Source organism: Cyprinodon tularosa, unplaced genomic scaffold, assembly GCF_016077235.1.
Source record: "Cyprinodon tularosa strain WSP-4 unplaced genomic scaffold, ASM1607723v1 ctg687, whole genome shotgun sequence".
Lineage (NCBI taxonomy): Eukaryota > Metazoa > Chordata > Actinopteri > Cyprinodontiformes > Cyprinodontidae > Cyprinodon > Cyprinodon tularosa.
The window spans coordinates 263,907-279,327 of NW_024039437.1; the positions used below are offsets into that span (position 1 = coordinate 263,907).

At 37.0% G+C, this 15,421-nt stretch overlaps 1 protein-coding gene and 1 long non-coding RNA gene across 3 annotated transcripts in view; one reads left to right on the forward strand and one right to left on the reverse strand.

Moving 5' to 3' along the window:
• Positions 1–2,044: 2,044 nt before the first annotated feature.
• Positions 2,045–7,245, reverse strand: LOC119771726. The gene is made up of 4 exons (XR_005279177.1): positions 4,014–7,245; positions 3,833–3,912; positions 3,129–3,218; positions 2,045–2,917 (listed from the first exon to the last, which is right to left on the reverse strand). It is a non-coding gene; the product is annotated as an uncharacterized LOC119771726 (long non-coding RNA).
• tmod2 (tropomodulin 2) overlaps positions 4,292–15,421 on the forward strand; it is a 30,205-nt gene continuing 19,075 nt past the window's right edge. For both annotated transcript variants that reach the window (XM_038267848.1, XM_038267847.1), the window contains exon 1: positions 4,292–4,437. The gene's annotated coding sequence lies outside the window, so the exon portion shown is untranslated. The remainder of the gene's footprint in view (positions 4,438–15,421) is intronic.

Below are 15,421 nucleotides of genomic sequence, written 5' to 3' on the forward strand. Positions count from 1 at the left end.
TTTGTCAATATGCTCTATCCAGCCTCCCTAAGTGGAAAAGTTTTAGTTTCACCCAATTTGATTGCGTAAAAAGCCTTGTTTATGGAGCATTTGGATATCCGATTATTAATCGATAGTCCTTGACGTAGAGCCAATATGGTTCTATGTTAATTCCCACTCATACTGTGAGGTAGGCGGATAGCCTTAATGGTCTGGCCCAAGGAACAACACTGGATATACAGTATATAAGTATACGCACCCATGCATATATATATATATATATATATATATATATATATATATATATATATATATATATATATATATATATATATATATATATATATATATATATATATATATATATATATATATATATATATATATATATATATATATATATATATATATATATATATATATATATACCATACATATATGTAGAATTAAAAAAAATATCAATCCTTAACCATAACGAAATAAATAACAACATTAAACACTGAACCAGGGTGCTGTGTAATTATTCTATGTAGTTTTCTTGCATCTCTAATCTTTCTCAAAATAGCCATAATCTGCTGAACAGTTTGCACTTTGAACCAAGTTAGGTCTGTGTTGTCATATTTATCATAACCATGCATTCCAGATGTTACTAAATTTATCAGTCTCCAATCCTAGTGATATAGTTACCTTCTCCATATTGTACATAGACATCAATCCATCCTTCCACTTTAGGTACCAGCTCACTTTACCATCTTTTAGCGGCCAACAGCATTGTTCTCACCATTTTGTTTTCCGCTCCTCTTTTTTAATTTCAAAGCATCAATAATCCTAAAATATATAATTTTGAGTAACATTGGAATCTTAATTTCTATTTGGAAATCTTATTTGGAAATGGGATATGGAAGAGATTGAAGACATTTTTATTGCACCACAGAATCGCTAACATTAGTTATCTGCATGTTTTCTTTGTGCTTTAGTGACCAACACCTATTATATTCCTCCAGCTGTACTCTCACCAAAATGATGCATTTGGGGTTTTCCATTGATTTCCCAATCCTCCCATGGCAACTATATGTTTTTTTATATACAGAAACTAAAAAAAACGTTCATGTTGCTTATTAAATGGATTATTTTGAAGTTTTTTGTTTAGGTATTTTTATTTCTTATATTTGACTAATTACATTATAATTAAGATAATCGGCTCATAATATATGTTGTAATGGGTATAAATGTGTTGAAAAATGTGATGAACTTAAAACCTTTTAACTGATATATATGGCATTAGGCAAAAGTTTCAAACCCATCTCTTCATATCTAACTTTTTAGTAAGCACACTTTCTTCTAAACCTTTGAAGAGTTCTTAGACAATAATTGTTAGCTTTCTGAATACTGTCAATGGTTTTCTTATGACTATGGTTCTGCATTCATTTATTTTCTGTTACGTCTTTTAAACTGAGAATGACAGCGTAGCAGATTGTGTATATTAAAATGAAACAACACTAATAATGACAGGACATATGAGCACGTTAGCCTAAACAAGAACTAATAATTTATCATTGTGCTTTTTGTTATCTACACTACGTCTTTACATTTCAGAGCTAATTTAAATCATTGCCGTTAAAGCTTAACTAACTTAGAATCAGTTCTTGTTACTGTATCAAGGTAAAGTTATGTTTTATTTACATAGATAGATAGATAGATAGATAGATAGATAGATAGATAGATAGATAGATAGATAGATAGATAGATAGATAGATAGATAGATAGATAGATAGATAGATAGATAGATAGATAGATAGATAGATAGATAGATAGATAGATAGATAGATAGATAGATAGATAGATAGATAGATCAAGACCATCAACAGGGGCGGATCCAGGATTTTTCAAAGGGGGGTGCGCACCTAAGGGTCATGGGGTCACGGGGTCACAGGTCAAGACAACCTGAGGCTAAAAGACCAAAGAAAACCATCTTCACTCTTTCACACTACCCTAATTATTCATCCAAGGGTTTTTAATTGATTATTTTAATGGATGAACATAAGTAGAAGTAGCATGATTACATTATTGTAATTAAAAAAGGATCTCTCGGTTTTTAAAGCATGCAGAAGGTTAAAAGGTAGTTTGAAGAAAAAAAATGATCCTTATCAACAATTAATCAAACAAGGAGTTTCTTTATTTCCAGAAATGATATTTACACATAACATGAAACAAAAAAAAAAAACAAGGACTTGGGTTCAAGTATGGTTCAAGTAAGACAAAGGAGTTTTGAATATATTTTAACAAGATAAACTGTTGAAAAAAAAAAAAAAAAAAAACAAAGTTAAACCACACAAAGAAAATTGTTCTCTACTACAAACTTTATGATGATGATAATGGGTTTACAAATGTCAACCTTCTGGGATGCTTCTGGGCAAATATGTCTATGATTTTGTTGATGTCTAACTGAATATCCTTGTGCATATACAAAAGTAGCAAAGCCACAAACCTTTCCTGTCTCATTGTTGACCTCAGCAAAGTTTTCACTGCTTTAAGACCCGAGTTAGTATGTTCCACAGAAGCACTGGTAACAGGTATGACTGACAGAAGGTGAAGAATCATATACATGTTTGGGTAGCACTTCATATTTGTTATGTTTAGAATTTCAGGGAGAGAGAGCTGGGTTTTTCCACTGATGATGACCACTTTGTGTGCCACAACTTCACTTCCTGCCTGACTGTTGATCCTGATGGTAGATCATCTTTATATGATGTATAAATGATAAAAAGTCATACTTGTCCAGCCAGTCCCTCTGGCATGTCCTTTTGGTCACCCCACTGGTTGTCTTTAAATTCTCTGGCACGGAAATTGAAAGATTTGGGTGGTTTTCTGGTCTGAAGAAGTTGGAATTTTCCAGAGTCGTCCATTTCACTAATCCGGTCCTTGGCCTTTAAAATATCTGTAATAAGATTGATATTTACATTGTCAATTTTGTATGGGTGCTAGTGGAGTTGTAAATCTGCTTACATGAAGCTTTTGTATAGTCTTTCTTTATTATGAAATAATTATTATGAAATGTAAGATTTCAAGATTAAGCAAAAAAGTCAATTGTGTAAAACAAAAACAAAATTATTTGTTTTGACATTGAAAAAAATACAACTATTACTAACCTACGTCGTAAGATGTTTGGGGCAAATCCGCTTGGTTGAGCGCCGGCTCTTCAGTTGTCTTTACATTGAAACACGGTCCTTGTTGTTCATCTGGAAAAGAAAATAATTTTTGTGATCAGGTGTACCTTGTAATCTCAGGAGGAGCCACAAAAACAATTTAATGTTGTGTTTTTATTGTAAATTATTAAATTCACTGAACACATATCACCGGTGCACAAAACTGAATTTACTTAAAAGTAAATTGTATTTTTATTGTAAAATATTAAATGCACTGAAAACAAATAACACCAGATTTGTAGTTATCATATCACAATGTCAACAAGACTCCCTTAGACTCCAAGCATGTGCTTAGAGCATTCATTAATTTGGATCCTTACCAATTGATAAAAGTTAGTAATGTTTTCATAAAGGATACCATTCTTATTTTTAACAGTACAACACATGTAGAACAGGTTTAGACCCAAAAATACACACTACAAAATAACTATTGTATGCATGTCAATGGCAACTAATGTTGCTTATTTTTGTTAATTGTACACTCTTTTTATTACTTATCAAACACTGCAATTTTTATAACTTTCCCGTTACTGGTTAAAGTATTCCTACAATTGCATTACTTTGCAACTTTAAAAAAATTGTTTATCAATAATCAACAATGTTGATAATGTTTTCTCATTATCAACATTTTCTAGCAATCATCATACCTTTTATCTGTGTTTCTCCAATATCTGAACGTTCATACTGGTCAACGCTGTGGTCATTTTCTGTAGTTGTGCCAGGTCCACTGAATAATAGAAAACAAGATATAAACATTTCAATCTGTGTTATTTAGATTATAGACATAAGCATATAGAAAATAAAGTGATAAAGTTGGTTTCTACTTACCCTTCTGTTGGATTGGACCAGAATCTAAAAAGAGATGGTTGTCTGGTTTTCTAGTTTGGCCTTAAATCTTCCAGGTCTCCTCGTGCTCGCAACGAGAAAATTATGTATACATCTAAAATGCATTATATATTTTTATATCCATATTTCTGATATTGTAAAACAGAAGCATATAAATTAATTACAATGAAAGCATTTGTGAGAAGGCGGGACCGATTCTGCCATTGGTTTATACCCGACACTCTCTGTTTTGATTGGTTCCTTTCGACGTCAATCACAGAGCCCTTGTCTTCCCTCTTCCGGTGTTACCGCCCTTGGCTGGACCGAAACCACACAGACACACACAGGCAGGAGACGGGTCGCCGCAGTCACTTGGAAGTCTGGTGCTTCTCGGAGTTTTTACCCAACAACGTGTCTTTTAACTCGGGTGAGGAAAGCACTTTTTTCAGCTTTGAGTCATTTACTGCACGAATTCACTGTTGGAACCGGCTGTAGAGTTTTACCGCGGTTAGGTTTTAGCTCTCCGGCTAGCGACTCGAGTCATCTCTAAAGGTTAGCCTGTTAGCTTCTACATCTCATCCACGGCGTTCTGCATCCGATAAATGTAGCCCAGTTACGAGCAAAAGTGTCCCGTGCATTGTTTCAGTTGGTTCTATCTCTTACATAACCGAGGAGTGGAAGATTATTGGTGATGATGGTTATCAACACATTCATTCCCAGCTTTAAGTCATAAACATGCCAGCAGGAGTTAGCTAATGCCTTTTAAGGAACAGTTGTTGTTTTCAGAAGATGATGACAGCTGAGGTGTCATTAAATAATTATTGACGTCTATATCTTTATAGCCCCTTTTTTATTTTTTATGAATTTTATGTCAGCCTGTGATGTATGAGGAATTGTGTATTTTCCATGTGCAGCTAATTCTTCCTGATTTTATGATTTAACCATCCCTGTGGCATAGACAATGCATTCTGTTAGACAGGGAATGTGTTTGTTAAACAGGAGGTTCAGGGTTTCTAAGGTGCATTCCTCTGTGGAATGACTCACACGAGTGTGGATATTTTTTGAGAAACCTGGCTTTATCAGTTTTACTGGTTATTGGAGATGGACAGGATTTGCTGTGGCTTTGCTGTAGTATTATTTGTAATGTTTTGTTTGTTTACTGGCTCCCTGCTTAAGAGCTACAGTGAGCCAGTTTTTGTGTGCTTTAAAAAAAGGCAGCCTGAACTGCATGGCTGAGTGGTGAATAAAGGGTGTGGTCCAAGTCTTAGAGAAGTAGAGTTTCTCTTTAAAGCCTGGTGGCCTTACACATGCTGGGAGACAGCTTGGATTGGTTAGAAATGTTTAGTGTTGGTTGCTTACTTTAGATTTTTGAAGATTACTTTTTTCAACTGCTGATTTTATCCGCATACAATTTCATTGCAGATAAACTCTGGCACTGGGCCAGAAAGGTGGACAAAATTTAAATAAGCTTCTTTACACATCATCCCATTTTGTACATGATATCATAAAGGAGAGTTGGACTGTGGGGAAATATACAAATCATGTGTGCTTGTGGGATAGGAAAAAAAAAACCCACACACCTCACTTCCTGTCTGGGATTTGTTAAACTTGGAGAACCTGAAGAGACATGCATGTGTTTGTCATTGTCTCACATAAAAAAAAAAAGGATTTTTACAGTGTAGACACATTGTTTCCGTCTTCCAGCTTTCAAATCATGTCGTGCTGCTATCTCAGTCCATCTGTTTTTTATCATTTCTCTCCCACCGCTTTTAAGCTCTGGAGACTGAACATAAAAACCGACGAGGAGAAGAACAACAGGGTGGATATACAGAGGAGAGTAAAACTGGAGGAGGAAGTTTAATGCTGTATCCCATGGGGGTTAAAGCTGGGTTATTCTAACTATAGTCTATTCCTGCATGGTTTGGGCGTTGTTCCATAATAATTACCTCCCATCTTTGTACTCTAAATTGTTCTTCCTCCACTTTCAGTCTACAAGGTATGCATTGTTGATGCAAATTGGGTATTTATTTAAAGAAATGTAGAAAATGTTTAAAATGAACCCGTTGTTTTCACTAATGCAATCATGTGCTTTGACTTCACGATCACTGATGGTTGCAGTCTGAGCAAAGAATATGTGGAAAACATGTAGCCCATCAAATAACATTACATTGTTAGCATTGCGGCTCTTTCCGGTAGTCAGACTCCACAAGTCAGCAAAGGAAAGTTCAAGGTGAGTGGTGAGCTTACAAGTTTGTGGTATTACTGGCGTTGAGCCATCTGTTGTTATCCTGAAGGATTATCAGAGAGGTGAGGGGGAAAGGGATCAATCACGCTGGGCTAATGCATCCTCTCAGTGCTTCCACCTTAGCTTGGGCCCACCCATTGCCATCATTATCCCTGTATGCACGCTCCATTACTCCTCTGTCTGCACACTTGAAACCACTGGGCCTCACTTACGGCATGGTACCTGTAGAGAGGCATAAAAGATGCATGGTGAACATGACCATAAGAGAAAGTTAGGTAGTGTCTTCTAATCAGTGGTATTTTGACCTAATCTTGGCATAGGAGCCTTAAATGTTTGTGGTCTTTTTCCAGGACCTGAGTAACAGCTTTTAGCTATTGCCAAAATCATGTTTCTAAGGTGACGTCATTAGAAACAAATCATCGCACTGATGTATAAAGACAGCACATGTATATACTGTTTTGTTAATATTTATTTGCATTTTTTTCAATTTCTGGGAATGTCTTTCTGCTAAGGATTTATAGCAGTGCTAGAACTTTTAACTTATTTTCCGGGGTATTATGTGGTACTTGGCATGTATCAACGCTCCATGTGGGCTGCCCTTGTCAAACCTCAGCTTTGTAACCTGAGAGGGTCGGCTCTATCACTGAAAGTCATGTGACCCAGAGTTCCCCTGAGTGTTGGGCAACATAACATATTTGACTCTTACCTTTAATCTAGAGGGATGAATGAGGTCTTGTCAATTTTTTTGAAATAATCAACCAATTTAGTGATTGGATAACCTTTAACTGGAGTACACAGACTCTAAGAAATGTTCTTTCTTGAAGATTAGGATAAAGAACCTTGTACTGCAACTAATGATTATCAAATTGATTAACCTGTTTATTTTTTCGATAAATCGATTAATAATCAGATAGAAAAAGGTTCCATTAGGAAGATTTATTACGAAATTAAACCAGGTGAAACCAAAACAGTTCCATTTGAGAAGTTCTGGATAGAGCATATTGACAGATGAAAGCATTTCTCTTAAATGCAAAATGCTTATATTTATATTTGTATATATATATATATATATTTATTTATCTTCTTTTGAAATTTTGATATAATTACTGCTCTAAGTGGGTTGCTCTGTCAGCTAAAGGCATGTTTTACAGTCTCTATACTCCAGTAAACAAATTATCGATTACAAAATTATTTTATTATTTCAATAATCAATTAATCACGATTAATCCATGTTACTTTAAACTTGCTCTTTCAAGAGACAATTTAAGTTGCCTTTCTGAGCATATTTTGAAAATCTATTTCTACATGTTTTTTGCTTCTTTCAGTGAAAACTGTTATGTTTCGTTAACAAAATGATCTCCTCTTGGATTCAGTAAATTAAATATTGGATTAATAAAAAAAGCAACCTTTTAGTAATATAATCAATCACACTGTCACACTGATTTTGAACAATGGGTCCAAATCATGAGGAAATGCTAAAAACAAAGCAATAAAAGTCCACATTCATACTGAAGCTGGTTGAACTGCTCTACATCTGTTTTTCATGATGGCGGTTTGATCCCCAGTAGGGGTGTGGGAAAAAATCGTTTTGGCGATATATCGGGATATTCGGCTGCCCAATATAATATCGATCTTTCACTTCTTAGTATCGATTTTCAACAAAAAAAAATAGTTACATAAAACATTGATGGGAAAATGGGCTACCTCTGCACCACCACTCTGGCAGAAAGCGCTGTGGAGCCCTTTAACTATGCGTGCAGCACCAAATCTGTATTTGAGGCAGTCACAGTGGAAGAAAACCGCAAACAACATGGATAATAATACCTACCGTATTTTCACGACCATAAGGCGCACCGGACTAAAAGGCGCACTCTCAGTTATGTGTCCCATTTCTGTATTTAACACACACATAAGGCGCACCGGACTATAGGGCGCGTTTTTTATATACAGGTACAAGTCCTCTACTACCTTTAAATACCTCTACTGCGTATTTAAAAATACAGCGGGGGCAAAACTGAGTATGACTGTGCTTTATTCATGTATTTATTACAAAGTATTAATCAAACCTGGCAGCTGGCCGTGAGACAGATGACACAGCGCTGTGATCACTCCTAAATTAACTTAAAATCCTGAAACCTCACTGCAAAAACAATCCAGAAATAAGTAAAAAATGGCTTAAATTAAGTATATTTAGCCTTAATTTGAGCAGGTAAATAAGATGATTTGCCAATGGAATGAGTATTTTCACTCTTAAAATAAGATAGTTAGATAATATTTACTTGAAATAAGACGATAAAATATTTTTTTCTTATTTTAAAAGGAAATTGTCTTGTTCCATTGGCAAAGTGTCTTACTTATCTCCTCAAATCAAGGAAAAACACACTTATTTTAAGAAAAAATAACTTATTGAGATTTATATTTTTTGCAGTGCTGCTGACGGAATATGTTCGCTTTTATTGCCGGTATCCTGGTGCCTGCAGCTAAAATTATTTAGATGAAAAACACCTGCCAGCAGCCGCGGTGAAGGCTGCCCAGCCTACAGGCTGCTGATGAAGAGATTTCTGCTGTCAGCGCACCGCTGGTATGTGGGGGTCTGAGCGCCTCCGACAGAAATAGATAATCTGGATGAACTGACTGCAATTATGAAGTTTTCAGGTGGACTTTCTCACTTAAAAACATATTAAAACTACTTTATTCCCACTGATCACAGCAAATATAGCTGCAAGGTTTAGATTATTTAGATGAAAAACACCTGCCAGCAGCCGCGGTGAACGAAAGGATTTCTCCTGTCGGCGCACCGCTGGTATGTGGGGGTCTGAGCGCCTCCGACAGAAATAGATAATCTGGATGAACTGACTGCAATTATTAAGTTTTCAGGTGGCCTTTCTCACTTAAAAACATATTTATACTTATTTATTCCCACTGATCACAGCAAATATAGCTGCAAGATTTAGATTATTTAGATGAAAAAACACCTGCCAGCCACCGCGGTGAAGCGGAGGAGACGCGCTCAGAGGCTGCCATTGAATTAAGCTTTCAGGGAGAAAAATACAGCGGGAGCAAACCTGAGTATGATTGTGCTTTATTCATGTATTTATTACAAAGTATTAATCAAACCCATCAAAGTCATCATCCTCTGTTATCCTCAGCATTCCTCTGAATAAAACAGCTGCGCTAAATCAGACATGCCAGTTTCCCCTTCTGCGCTGTCAGAGTTAGTTTCCGTGCAGCGCAGCTCCTCAGAAATAATGCCGGCTTTTGCGAAAGCTTGAACAACAGAGCCAGCAGACACAGTCCATCTACAATCCATCCGCAAACGGTGGCGTAACTTGCCCGGCGCTGCCTTCCATTTATCCTGAAACTGTGGTCTCCGTCTGTCATCCATCGCTCCCACGCCGCTCGCAGCCTTACTGTGAACGGCCGCTTCACACCGATGTCGAGCGGTTGAAGTTCCTTTGTCAGACCCCCCAGGATAACGGCGAGCACAGCGTTCATTTGATTCATCTTTTTTTCACATCGGCTGTGAGATGGGCACGCAGCGATGGTGATGCGTTGAAAAAAGCACCTGGTCTTCTCAGATACACCTGCCTCAGCCACGCATCCACCGAGCCTTTTCATTTGCGTTAATATCATATGTCATCAGAGCGCTGTCTGTCTCGCTGCCAGCTCCCAGATCAGCTTCTCTGATTGGTTGATGCGGCGCGTCCAGCAGCAAAACTTCAATTTTTCCATCTGAGCAGCAGCAGCGCGTTGGCGGTGCATCAGATGCTTAAACGCTCCCGACGTGCTGCACCAAAACACGCTGCGGGACCTTTTGCTGTGCCTATACGCGCGTCAACCATTGACTTTGCATGTAAACTCGCTGCTTCTGCTGCACCTGCTGGGTCCGGTTCACACCGATGTCGAGCGGTTGAACAGCGAGCACAGCGTTAATTTGTTTCCCCATGTTTTTCACATCAGCTGTGAGATGGGCACGCATGGAGTCACAGATTAATGGTGATGAGTGGAAAAAAAAACACCTGGTCTCCTTACATTCAGCCACTCTTTCATCATCTCCTCAATGAGGTGGTCTCAAAAGTCTCAGTTACAACACACATAGGGCGCACCGCACCATAGGGCGCACCGCACATTTTGAGGGGGAAAAAAAGACGTTTAAGTGCGCCTTATAGTCGTGAAAATACGGTAATCAATATTTTCTGATAAAAATATACAACACTTGCTGTTTTATCTCATCATTTGATTTTGATAGCTAGGGAAAATATGGCAATATATAGTGATACTGCAATATCGTGATAATATCGTATTGTGACCCAAGTATCGCGACATGTATCGAATCGCAACACTCATGCCAATACTCACCTCTAATCCCCAGTGCAGAGATTAAAGCTAATGATTACAACATACTTTTTGATTCAATTGAAGTTATAGTTCCCAACTTAACTTGCAGGCAGTTTCAGTTCACAGTTATAATACTATATATATATATATATATATATATATATATATATATATATATATATATATATATATATATATATATATATATATATATAATTAGGGCTGCAACAACGAATCGATAAAATCGATAAAAATCTACTTTTAAAAGCGTTGGCAACGAATTTCATCATCGATTAGTTGTGTCGCGCGATTAATGCGTCATCCGCTGCCGCCATTATCACTGCCACTTGACTGAAACGGGGGGGGGGGAAAAAAGATACGGCAGAGCGAGTCAGCGCCGCAGGTGCGCAGTGTTTCCAACTCAGCGACTTAGTCGCTATATTTAGCGACTTTTCAGACCCCTCCAGCGACTATTTTTTTAAAAAAGTGACTAGCGACAAATCTGGCGACTTTTTACGGTGTTACTGGCGGCTTTTGGAGACTCTTACGTGAAAGCATGTATCGTTCCTAATCTTGTCCTCCAGCGGCAGCTGCTGCCGTGGGGCGCCTCCCCCCTCCCAACCCCGTTCTCCCGCAGGAATCTCTCTCATCGCTGCAATCAGAGCCGCAGGATGTACTTGGAGAAGCATCCCGCTGCAGCCTGTTTCAGCGTCCAGACTGCAAATGAAGCGCGCATGTGCCGGGATTGACGGTGCAAATTGATCACAATAATTAAAATAGCCTTTATAAATAAATTATCTTGCAAATTATGAGGGCAAGGCTTTTGAAGTTTAAATCTTCTGGCAAAGATAAAGTAAAGAAGATCCTGCAATTTATGGAAGTAAAGTATAAAATCCAGCAAGATCAGTAATATGTCAATTAATTATCTGCCACATTCCCATGTAAATATCTGTCTTTGGAGGATGTGTTTTTTAGCACCCCTAGTTCTCTCATTTTTATTCCAAATACAATTTATAATTTGAACCACAGGGCTATTTTTTATCTCTATGGTTCAGTATTTTCTCAAGTAGCAACTTTAACTGCTATACTTTCCTGTCTTAAAAGGCAGAACTCTTCTAGTAAAAAAAAACAAACTCATTTGTTGAAATGGGGGGGCCTATTGTTTGAACCCCTTAGGGGCTTTAGAAAACAAAAATGCCCTTTTTTGCGCTTTATGAAACAAAGTAGCCTATATTTTGTGGATGTACAGCTACATTTTTCATGTAAGTTTGCATAGTTTTAACACAAACATTTATTTTTCATATTGCACCAGTACAGTTAATGAGCAACCTGTACTTGTGTGCTTGTTTGTTCTGTCTAAAATGTTTATTTTGGAAAAAAATACAATATATATATATATATATAATAAAATCAAAAAATTTTTTTGTCCGATTCATCGATTAATCGAAAAAATAATCGCCCGATTCATCGATTTTTAAAATAATCGTTAGTTGCAGCCCTAATATATATATATGTAGAGGATTATTATTTTTTTTTTTTTGTAAGTAAATATAATTTTCTCGCATCATCAGCTGGTAAAGCACTGAGAAATACCTGCTTAAATCAACTGCCAGAAAAATCATACTCTCATTTAATATTAGGGCTGCAACTAACGATTATTTTAAAAATCGATGAATCGGGCGATTATTTTTTCGATTAATCGATGAATCGGACAAAAAATATTTTTATTTTATTATATATATATATATATATATATATATATATATATATATATATATATATATTTTTTTTTTTTTTTTTTTTTTTTTTTTCCAAAATAAACATTTTAGACAGAACAAACAAGCACACAAGTACAGGTTGCTCATTAACTGTACTGGTGCAATATGAAAAATAAATGTTTGTGTTAAAACTATGCAAACTTACATGAAAAATGTAGCTGTACATCCACAAAATATAGGCTACTTTGTTTCATAAAGCGCAAAAAAAGGCATTTTTGTTTTCTAAAGCCCCTAACGGGTTCAAACAATAGGCCCCCCCCATTTCAACAAATGAGTTTGTTTTTTTTTACTAGAAGAGTTCTGCCTTTTAAGACAGGAAAGTATAGCAGTTAAAGTTGCTACTTGAGAAAATACTGAACCATAGAGATAAAAATAGCCCTGTGGTTCAAATTATAAATTGTATTTGGAATAAAAATGAGAGAACTAGGGGTGTTAAAAAACACATCCTCCAAAGACAGATATTTACATGGGAATGTGGCAGATAATTAATTGACATATTACTGATCTTGCTGGATTTTATCCTTTACTTCCATAAATTGCAGGATCTTCTTTACTTTATCTTTGCCAGAAGATTTAAACTTCAAAAGCCTTGCCATCATAATTTGCAAGATAATTTATTTATAAAGGCTATTTTAATTATTGTGATCAATTTGCACCGTCAATCCCGGCACATGCGCGCTTCATTTGCAGTCTGGACGCTGAAACAGGCTGCAGCGGGATGCTTCTCCAAGTACATCCTGCGGCTCTGATTGCAGCGATGAGAGAGATTCCTGCGGGAGAACGGGGTTGGGAGGGGGGAGGCGCCCCACGGCAGCAGCTGCCGCTGGAGGACAAGAGTAGGAACGATACATGCTTTCACGTAAGAGTCTCCAAAAGCCGCCAATGACACCGTAAAAAGTCGCCAGATTTGTCGCTAGTCACTTTAAAAAAAAAAATAGTCGCTGGAGGGGTCTGAAAAGTCGCTAAATATAGCGACTAAGTCGCTGAGTTGGAAACACTGCGCACCTGCGGCGCTGACTCGCTCTGCCGTATCTTTTTTTTTTCTTCCCCCGTTTTAGTCAAGTGGCAGTGATAATGGCGGCAGCGGATGACGCATTAATCGCGCGACACAACTAATCGATGATGAAATTCGTTGCCAACGCTTTTAAAAGTCGATTTTTATCGATTTTATCGATTCGTTGTTGCAGCCCTATTTAATATAAAGCACATTTAGCTCACCCTGCATAATTCTCTTGTTAAACGCAGGCGGCATGTGTAAGTCTGTGTCTAACCAAACGTCCTTGCATGATAAGGAGAAGGACCTTTTGTGAAGTCATGCCGTTGATCTGGAAATGCAACCCAGTCTCATGGGAAAATGTACCCCCACTACGTTGGTCCACACTGCAAAACGTAGTGGAGGTACATTAATGGCCATTTTTTTGTGGAACTGTTACGTTTCTTCTGCCTATACGCTTTCTATTGTTTTACGTCCTAGTCACGCTACTTTCAAGATTCCAGCTGGGAGAAGAAAAAAAATAAATATATGGCCGACATTCGCTCATTTTTTTGTGGAAAGATTAATGACTTGAGTTTGTTTTTGCATTAAAATGAGTTTTGATTATATTTCTAGTGAGAAATGTATAGTTTGTTACCAGAATATTTACTCAGGGAATGTACATATTCACTTGCTTGTTCGTTTCTTGCAAAGATTTTTCAAGATAATGTGAAACTGTAACATTTTGGTATAAACATGGCTGAGATTTCTCTAACTTTTAGTGGGAAAATCAATAATTTCAATCAGTTTCTGCATTTAAATGGGTTTTTGATTACATTTATAGCGAGAAGTGTAGGGTTTATTTACATAATATTTACTTAGTGAACATACATAATCACCCGCTTGCTAGTTTTTGCTACGTTTTTCGGATCTCGTCAGGATTATGTGAAATTGCAACGTTTTGGCTGCTAGCCATCGCCTAGCATTTAGCTGCCGCCCCGATTCAACATTGAATTCTTTGTGATTTAACTCCATCTGACGGATCAAACCCTCGCCACTGCGTGCGTTGCGTCTGAGGTTGATTTTCAGATCAATGCATTACGTCGTGGCATACGGGGGAAACTAATTAAACTAGTTAAAAAAAGGATCATGGGTTAAGATCGGATGTGTTTAATTTGGAAATCTACCGGATCCTTTGTGCATTTCACTTCCTGTTTGGTGCGATCTCATTGATGGGTTTTGACCAAAGAGGAACTAAAAAAAAAAATAAAAAACAATTTAAATACACAACCAGCATATCTGGAATCAATGACAGAGAGCATACATAATCACCCGCTTGCTAGTTTTTGCTACGGTTTTTCGGATCTCGTCAGGATTATGTGAAATTGCAACGTTTTGGCTGCTAGCCATCGCCTAGCATTTAGCTGCCGCCCCGATTCAACATTGAATTCTTTGTGATTTAACTCCATCTGACGGATCAAACCCTCGCCACTGCGGCGTTGCGTCTGAGGTTGATTTTCAGATCAATGCATTACGTCGTGGCATACGGGGGAAACTAATTAAACTAGTTAAAAAAAGGATCATGGGTTAAGATCGGATGTGTTTTATTTGGAAATCTACCGGATCCTTTGTGCAATTAACTTCCTGTTTGGTGCGATCTCATTGATGGGTTTTGACCAGATTTTGACCAAAGAGGAACTAAAAAAAAAAAAAAAAACAATTTAAATACACAACCAGCATATCTGGAATCAGTGTCAGAGAGCGACTGGGACCAGAAGTTTATTAATTTCTCCCCACTGATTTCCATTCAAAATGTTTTCGATCCCACCGGGCTCTAGGGAAGGGGCGTGCATACCGCCACCTACTGTTCATGAGTGTGTAGCAAAATTGTTTTACATCTATTAAATTCTATTTTTTAATTTTGTATTCTGAAGATAAATAAATAATGCTTTCCTTAATCTATAAATATCTTTTATATTTCCTTTATTTCCCAATAATCCTTTAAGACTCCATTCTTGGCCTGTCCTCTTTTCAATTTCTTCCTTTCAGGTTCATATGTTTTGCAGTTCATCAATAC